General features: G+C 33.8%; 1 long non-coding RNA gene across 1 annotated transcript; it reads right to left on the minus strand.

The window, feature by feature from the left end:
* Positions 1 to 3,247: 3,247 nt before the first annotated feature.
* LOC144962196 (uncharacterized) lies at positions 3,248 to 8,587 on the minus strand. The gene is made up of 3 exons (XR_013643391.1): positions 8,197 to 8,587; positions 6,638 to 6,885; positions 3,248 to 3,482 (listed from the first exon to the last, which is right to left on the minus strand). It is a non-coding gene; the product is annotated as an uncharacterized LOC144962196 (long non-coding RNA).
* Between the last annotated feature and the right edge of the window lie 1,289 nt (positions 8,588 to 9,876).

Raw genomic sequence — 9,876 nt, forward strand, 5'->3', positions numbered from 1 at the left:
ATTTTGGGTCATATCAGAGCACAGTAAAAAAGGAAGAAATTGGGATAGTAAAAACGTTCTAGAATTTACGATTACAGCTCCAAGAGAAAGTAAGACATACGGGGGAACTGGGAACAATAACTTGGGATCAGTTGTAGGATTTCCAAGAGAATTCCACAGAGTACTTAGTTTGAGATCACCTATAAAGACTCATTCCGAGACACAAGTACAAAATCAACAACAGAGGGAACACATCAAAATGTTCATTATCATCTAAACATAACAAATTTATTTATACATAAAGAGAGATGATTTACATGAAAAATATATCTTCCCCCAATAACAATAACTATGCATTTGACTGTTTCCCTCCCAGCCAGGATACCGACCGGAGCCAGGAAAAGACAAAGCCTTCTCATTCCAAGAAAAGACAGAAAGCATGTTGGAAAACAGAATATAAGGGGATAGAAGACACATTATGTACCACCCTGCCCGCTATGGAGGTCAGGATCCCCACTCAGTCACCCCCTTGGGAAACCCTTCTGATACCACGCCCAAACAAACGTTTCATTCATACTGCAACCACAGTGAGTACCGGACGATACAGTTATTTTGCTTTTTATTTATTTTGTTTTCTATGTTAAATTTGTGTATAGTTGTGCTGACGAAGGGTCCCTTTTGGACATGAAAACGTCCATTCTCTGTTTTGTTCCCCTACGAAGCCTCTCCATTTTTACTCTTTCTTTAGTTAGTTTTTTTCACGATCACTTGAATTCAGGCAGCCCCTACCGTTTTATACTTTCATCAGGAACGTTGAGAAGGTAGATGTTAAACTTTCGCAAGTCGATGCACATGATGGCATAACGCCTAGAGAAATGGGGCCTCGTTAATGGCAGCAATCCCAGCCCCCATGTTTTTTGGCGGGAGACGAGTACAAAGTACTTGACTTAATAAGATCCAAAGAGAGAGGAATGGGGATACACCCTCTCAAGTGCATAATGGACGGTGCCCCGTTTATGCCAAAATAAGTCCCCAGCACACCCTTGTACGTAGATTCCCTGATTCGCGGAAAAGATGCATATACGAGAAGGAAGTCAGTTTGGATGAACTCAATCCCTCGAGGGGGTGGGGACAAATGACTCCTTGAAAATGGGAAGAGAGAAGATTGTCGAGAGCCTTCTAACGACCAAAATCATTCATCAGTGGGGTCTTTCCACCTTACCAATTGTAACCCGTTTGTCAGGAGTAATCGAGCCCGAAACCGCAAGATCTAGTTGAACGTTCAGGTCATAAAATTAGCGAAATATACAAGAAAAAAACAAATTACTTAAAAACCAATCCCCAAATTTTAGGGTTTAAAAAATGCAAACTGATTTTTTAACCCTTTTAAATTGGTTTTAAAAGGGTTTGGGCAACACAATTCGGGTCATATCACCCGCCATAAAAAGGGAAAATTTTAAATAGATAAAAGGATAGAAAACTTTTTATTCAAAACTTTTTTGTTTTTAAAAAAAAAAGGGACAAAAACGGGAAATTTTTCAGGGAAAAATTTAAAATTTTTAAATTTAACATCTATCTTTGAAAATTCAACACAGAATAATTAAAAATATTTCAAGACATTTTTAACAAAAAGGGTTAAACACTTTGGGGACAAAAAAGAAAAAGGGCTTTAAAAAAAAGAAAAAAAAAATTTTAAATTCAATATGTCCTTGCGGGAAAAATGAAACCCACCGCAGTGATTTAATTTTGCCTTCCCACTTGTTTCCCTCACTATTTTGTAAAACTTTTTAAAAAAAAATTTAAATTTTTTGGGGGCTTTTTTTTCTATCCCCCTGCTTTTTGTGTGGACAATCAGAATTCCTTTTTAAAATTCGTTTTAAAGTATTTTTTGCAGTATAAAAAACACTATTACTCAAATGCTGGGAAACTTTTTTTCGGGATTTAATTCAAGATTGGTAGTACATTGGTTGATTTATTTGGGTTTTTTTTTTTTTTTTTTTTTTTTTGTTATAGAACTTTAGTAAGGGGTTTTTTTGTTTTTAGAGATTTAATGGAAACTTGCAACAAAAAGGGGTTTAATTTTAAGCGCCGGGAAAAAGTAATTCGAAAAAACCCCCTTAGAGAAAAAAAGGGGGGGGGGGGGGGGGGGGGAAAGTAGATATAAAATAAAAAAGTTTTTAGCCCAAAAAAAGAAAAAAAAAATCATAAAATTTCCCCCCGGACCCTTCCCAAAAATGAAAATATATTTCCCATTATAAATTTTCAGTATCAAATTACAAAAAAAAAATTTTTGGAACTCAAGTTTAATGAAAATCATATATAGAAAATAAGGTATAATACCAAAAAGGATTTAAAATGAAAAAAAAAATTCACCTGTCATTTAAGTAAAACAGTGGCCCATAATCCAATGAGATGCTATGATCCCAAAACCCAAAGGGTTTTTTTTTCCCGCCCCTTTTTGTACAAAAATATCATCCATCTGGATAGCAATAAAACCGTGGTTTTTTCTCACAATGCACTATCAGGGGAAGGTTTTTTGTAATCTTTTTTCAGTTTTTGAAAAAAAACAATCCCCTCCACACCCCCAAAAATATCTCAGAATACAGTTACGGGTTGCATCAGCGGATTAAATCTGCAGTTATATGAAACAGCAAAGTTTTTAGTTATTTTACCAGAGCTGTATAAGTAACAAGATAAAAGGGGGAACAGTAGTTGATAGAAAAATACCCCCCTCCGTTAGCCTGAAAAAAAACAAACCCTTCCTCCCTAGACTTTGTCAAAAATTAAACTGTACAGATAATGAGTAAAAACGTGCATAACTTTTTTAAACAACTCTCTCTATCTCTCTCATTTCCTAAAAAACAAAGACTAAACACAAAGTTTATAGAAAAAATACCACCTCTGTATAGCCTGAAACAAACATTGGGCCTCTTTCCCCGATCTTTGCCAAAAATTAAAATGGATGAATGAATGAAATACAACGATGTGCATAAAAATTTTTTAAACAAATCTCTCTCTTCTCTCTCTTCTTTTCTCTCCTCTCTCCCCCTCTCTCTCTCTCTCTTTTTCTTTCCCCTCTCTCTCTCTCATTTAAAAAAGAAACAAAGACTAAACACAAAGAAAGATAGAAAAAAAAAATTTTCCCCCTGTATAGCCTGAAAAAAACATTGCCTCTCCTCGACTTTTGCCAAAAATTTTAAAAAGTAAGGATTAATTACTAAAACAAAGTGCATAACTTTTAATAAGCTCTCTCTCTCACTTCAAAAGAAACAAAGACTAAACATAAAGTAAAAAACAAACAAACGAAAACAATATATTATTTATATTGTTGAACGCAGTGATTCCATTTTCTTAATAATATCTTCACACTTAGCTGTTAAAGCAGCTTCAGTGTCCAAATACTGGTTACGACCTAATTTGCCAGACACCAACTTTTCAGCAGCTGTAATTGCATTTCCAACCTGATCCTTGTATTGACTGTCAAGTCTTTGAAGCTCGCTCACCTGTGAATGGATAAAATGTAATAATTTAATAATAGTTTTAATTTAGTGTTTGTTTTAAAGGGTTTTTACTGAAATTTAGTCATTTCAAAGCCAGTAAAATGGAAAAACATGGGATAATAAAAATTCTAGATTTACAAGTACACACTAAAAAGTAAGACAGAAGAATAGTTCAAAAAGACACAAAAGCCTTATTCTGACATAAGCACAAGATTTCAGTAAAAGGAATACACTTAAATGCTTAAACAAACAGGGTTCCCAGACAAATATTGAAAAATTTTGCATGACCCCAAATTTTTTCAAGACCTCTTAATTGAGCCAACACCAATCACATCAATTTAAATATTATCTTTATACATACTACAAAATTGCCTTTAAATATTTTGCTTTTCCTTTAGTTGTTACTGCTAACAGTAATTATTTCACCTGATCTCCTTAAATGATTCTATAAAGAGTATTGAGTAGGCCTAAAACTAATGTTATAAAAAATTATTAATAGTTAATAACTCATGAAGACCTTTTGAGTCTACTTAATATAGTGAGACAACTAAGTTGAAAAGATGCTGGTATACCAACAAAAATCAATATTATATCCTTGTTGCTTGTCTATATACAAAAATGTATTTGTTTACTTAAAATTAGAGACTCTAAACCTTTAAAAAAATTTATGTTTTGCCATCCATGTGGCGGGACATGGTTAAAATGCTGACTCAGCGTTTTACACATTATTTTGGGTATATCTCAAAACATAAATTCTAGTTTAAGGCCTGATATTTGGCTTTGAAAACTCCTATGGACACCCTTTCACACCTTACAAAAGCTGATGTTTAGTAATTTTATCATATTTTTAAAAAAATCAGCCATGTTTGTTTTTTGTTTTTAAGGGTTTTACGACGCTTGCAACACATTTAGGTTATATCAGCGCCAGTAAAAAGGAAGAAAATGGGATAGTAAAAAGTTCTAGAATTACAATTAAAGCACCCAAGAGAAGTAAGAAGGGGAACTGGGAACAAATGAGGATCAGATGTAGATTCCAAGAGCATACCACCAATGTACACATAGTTTGAGATACCTATAAGTCTCATCCGGACACAAGCACAAATCCAACAAAGAGGAATACACTCAAATGCTTACATTTTACATTTAAAATAACAAATATAATAATACATAACAGAGAGATGATTTACAAGGAAAAAAAATATCATCTCCCAAAACAATAACTATGCATTTGACTGTTTCCCTTCCAGCCAGGACTCCGACCAGGGCCAGGACAAAACCAAGTAATCTCATTCCAAGACAAAGACGCAGAATGTACCTCCCTGTCCACTATGGGAGTAAATCAGCCATCATTAGGCTTTATCGAAGTCTCTGAATTTAGAGAATAATAACAGAAAAATGTCCAAACTCAAAAACTATATCACTAATTTAAAAATCTCTTTGTAAGGTAAATATATAGCTATTAAACATTGGCAAAATTACAGCCAATTCTGGCAGTTACCTTTAGAGATCTATTTAAAATAGTGAGACAAGTTAGTCAAAAATAACATTTTGAGGGGAGAAAAAGCAAAAATACATTTCATATCCCCGAAAAAATACTAGACACATTTATTGTGCAGTAATCTACATATTCTATGATATGTTTTTAAAACAGTGCGAATGGTTCAAAAGACTGATAAGCTAACAGCAGGTATGGAAAACCCAAATTTAGATTATATAATTGTTGTCTTTAAGTTGCATTCAATAGGTAGAACATTTTTTTCCTGATTAAAATGGTATAAAAATTATTTAAATTGGTTAAAAATTTAAAAAGATATGTTATTTCGAAATTTGTAGAAATCGCCAAAATTTGTCCTTCTTTGAAAGCAACCTTTTGTCGTTTTCAAAATGCCGTATTTTCATAAATATTCAAGCCAGACCTCTGTAACTTTCTAACAATACACATCTTTTTATAAACAATGTGTAGCTCAACTCTAAGTAAAATAGCAATAAATTGCCCCCAAAGTAGCTGACAAAGCCAAAATTGTCAATTTCAACGCGAAGTTACGAAATATCAGCGATTGTGCCCCTTGCCTGAGCCAGCATATGAGTGAAGTGAATACGACAAATGTTGTAGTTGTAGTTTCGTTTTCAATTGGCTGGTGAAATCTTGCTTTCGTATACATCATTTTAAAGCTGAGATTTTAAACTGTCTTTTGATACCAGAATCGTCCAAAATTTTCAAATTTTTCTCAATTTAAAGTTTTTAACTTGAAACTTCAAACTTTTAAAAAAATCATAAAAAATGCGAATCTGGTATCGAATGAAAGCTTGTTCAATTTTCTTTCTGATGCAGCCATTGACGTTACTATTAATGTGCTGACACGACCAGCCGAGCGGAGAGAAAAGACGATTTGAGTTGAAATTCTCGGTTTGCCAATAAAGCCATGACTTGATAAGAGGGTTTGCCGTACCTACTAACAATAACTTGTAAAGGATGTGGGGCCCCCTGGTCAGTAAATACACAAACAAATATCTAAAAAACTATTTTGTTTGATTTGAATCAGAAACCTAAAATGGCTTCATTTTACAGCCATTTCCACCTTTTAATGTCAAGAAGATGAGCCGTTTGTAGGGATTAGATGGAGGAAGTGGATTTGCAAATTTAAAATCTAAAGTGATGAAAGGAAAAAAGCACTAATGATTCATTATGCAGGAGATGAGATGTTTGATTTGTAAGACACATTTACTGCTGAGCATAAAGGAGAAACATACTCCTCATTGAGAAATTGTCTAACCACATATTTTACCCCCAAAACAAACATAACATATGAGGCTTTCAAATTTCAAAATTAAAACAAAACGAGGGTGAGATGATCAAACAGTTTAATTTCAGATTAGATTATTCGGAAGAGAAGTTTTGTCTCAAATGATCAAAGGAATAATTACAACGTAGAGAGGTGAATGACAACCTTATTTTGTCACAATTACTATTTGAAAGGCGCAGTGATGAAGTGACAAGCAAGCAGAAGAATTTGAATCTGAAACGGTATACATGATCAACCACAGCATGGCAAAACCGAAACAACATAAAACAATTACCAACTTAAAAAGATATTAAGTCTTTAAAAGAACAACTTAAGGTAAAGATGAAAAATGGCATGATAAATATAAGCACTAACCTTTTCTGCTGCATCAGAGCCCTCTAATTTCAGCTGAGACTGAAGACCCTGAATTTGATTGGGTCAAAGTTTTGTAGTCTGCGTCAATCTTCTTGCGTCCGGCAACAAAGGCAGTAGAATCCTTGCTAGCTTTGAACTTGTTGATAGCATCATCATAACTTTGATAAAGGGCACTGCGACGGTCATGGGCATTTTGAACCTCATCGACCAAAATTGGACACTCTCAGACGACTTTCTTTGGCTTCATCCTAAAATTATTATTTCAATAATTTTATTGAATGAGCTGATCAAAATTTCTAAAATGCAACAGGCCTATTTCATTATCCCATTGAGGCCCAAAATAGTATTCAGGCCATATACTTTCTTTGTTTTGAATTAAATGGTGATAACATGGAAATGACTAGAATGCTAATTTGAAAATCAATTCAAACAACTTCCAAAATCGGCGTCTTGTTGCTAAAAATATAACAAACTTTAGATCATATCTGAAAAAAAATAAAATGGTCGCTTGGCTTAAGATTTGGAATTTTGACTCTTTATAAAATGGCTAAAGGCCTGAACTAAAATAATTTCAATTTAAAATATCTTTTTTTTATATATATTCTCCTTTTCCATTGATTTTGGGACAGCAAATATCTTGAATGTATCAAGGAGTCAAATTAAAAATGGGCCAATTTTGAAGCCTTCATTCACATAAAGGAATTGAAAATTATGGTTTAAAAGGGAAAAGTGGATCCACCAAACCAAGGACGCAATGCGTCCAAACTTTAAGGATGGACAGGGAGAACAAATAGCATGTAACCCTTATGAATCACAACAAAAACCATTGATTTCAGTTATCCTAAATACAGTAAATGTAATAACAGAAGAAAAAAATGAGAGAAGTGATGATTGAATGGTGGTAGTAGTGTAGTAATGATGAGTGTGGTGGTGGCTGTAGTAAAGATAGTGGTGATGGTGATGATGATATATTGAAACACGGGTGGTCAATCGGAAATCACAACTTAAAGTGAGACATGCACACAACTTCCTCCAATTAAATCCATACAACAATAGAGGGGTGAAAGAATCACATCCTTCATGGGGGTTTATTTGATGGTACAGTGGTCTCTGTTTGTAAGTACGGTCCTCGGAGAATCAAGTAGAGCAAGCTTATAGCCGGATTTTTAAAAACAACACTTTTTTCCTCTCAAATCACAATTAAAAATAACTTTTTCCTCTCAGTTTCCAAATGTATAAATGTATGTATCGGTTGCTTGCTTGGAACTGTCATTAGCCCATGAAAAAATCATTTTAGCTTTTTATATATTTGATTTCTTTAAAGGAAAGAAAACTTTTTTTTTTGCCATTATGCCATAAGATTGGAATGAGGGGAAAAAAGCTTGAGATTGTTGCTTGTTTGGTGGTGTTACCTTAATGGTATCATATATGAAATATTTGCAGATTATTTTGTAAATCAAAACTCACACATCAGAATGAAAGAAACAAACAATCCCTCCCTCCCCATGAGAGAATAGAAAAAATGAAATTGATAGAGCATACACAACAAAATAATTTACCTTGGTGATGGCAAAGTCTAATCTCACATAGATGATGACAGTCAAGAAGAGCAAGTAAAAGGCACCAACAACAAGGAGAGGCTCTTGCAGAAGGTTTATCTTCTTGAATGTGTAATGAAGCTGAAAGAATGGGAAAAGGACATATTAAATATACCAGGTCATCTGGATACAATTATCAATTATTAAATCCAACAATATACACTCTATACAACAAACTGGAATCAATTGATACAGATTTCCCTGTTTGCTAAGTTTTTTTCTCGACTAAATGTACTGCCACCACAACTACTTTTTCACAAAATTCGCATCTTTATGCTATGTCCTTGATTGAATTGTCTTAAAAACGAGTCTCTATATCAAAAAACGCCTCTGCAATTTTATTTTTAGAGAATTCTTGTTTATTATGTGCAAAATTTCTGGGGAAATACCTTTTGTTTTTGGAAAAAATCCCAAAACATCAAATTTGTAGCTTTTTTTTTTTTTTCCCCCACAAAAATAGATTTTCTCCTTGGTTAGTTTTATCCCAAAAAGGAAGGAGTTTTGGTTAAAATCACAGCGAGGGATCTGCCATGTGTTTGTGGGAACCAAAATTGACCAAAAGGGCCCAGGGGTTTTTCCAGGTGTAAAAACAAGTTCCCTAGTATTAATTGGTGGTGGTGGTCGACGTCATCGTAGTATTTTGGTATAGTAGTAGTCTATAACGGGGCATACCCGTAGCATTTGCGCAGCAGCACAGTATATTTTTTTTATTATTTTTATTTTATTTTATTATTTAGTAGAGAAGTAGATTTAGTGTATATTAGTAGTAGTAGTTAGATATTTAAAGTAGTAGTAGTAGTAGAGTATAGAAGTATATTTTTAGTAATTAGAGAGAGTAAAAGAGGGGGTTGATATAAAGGGAAAAAAGAGAGTGATATAAGTGCTATAAGTATGATATGATTAGATAGATGATATATAGTTATATATATAGATATATTCTAATTACTGTAGATTGGTGATTTTACAAAAAACTAATGCAAAAGAATGGAAGGAATTTTGGTTGCCAATGGAGGTTTGCCCTGAAAAGCAGGTCTTATCTTGTTTTGACCCAGAGGCCCGAGACCCAAAGACATACAAAGGAGCCCCGATCGGAAGAAAACTAACCCCACCAATAAACATTGTCATGTCGACGTCTAGGATATCCAGATTTTCAAAAAACTTTTTTAAAATTTATGAAATCTTCAACTATTTTTATGACTTTTTTAACCCTTTTGATGCAAAATTTTACGCCTCTAAAAGACCTTTCGATCAAGAGGCAAATTTTACGACTCTTTTATGCTTTTTAAAACCGTGGACACCCCATATTGTTTTTCCTTAATTTTGTTAAAAAGAGATTATGAATGTTTTAATTTCTGTTAGCCTTGCTGTATTAACACACCTGATATGAGCTTGAGCTTTTCTTAAATGTAGCCAATTCAACTAAATGTGCCCAAAACGCTTTTTCAAATGGCCCTAGCCAACAGAACATTTAACATGTAGGACAAGACATGACGCTTTTTAGGCAATACATGTTAACGACTTTGGTACTCATTTTACATCTTTTAACGGTGAGAGAATTGATAAAGGCCTTTTTCCAAAGACCAACTTGGCCGACGAGGCTTGAAACCCAGGACTTTCTGATCTGGGTGTCATACCCCAAGA

The sequence above is a fragment of the Berghia stephanieae genome, unplaced genomic scaffold, assembly GCF_034508935.2.
Source record: "Berghia stephanieae isolate SIO BIC M18660-M18661 unplaced genomic scaffold, UCSD_Bste_1.3 scaffold689, whole genome shotgun sequence".
NCBI classification, from domain to species: Eukaryota; Metazoa; Mollusca; class Gastropoda; order Nudibranchia; family Aeolidiidae; genus Berghia; species Berghia stephanieae.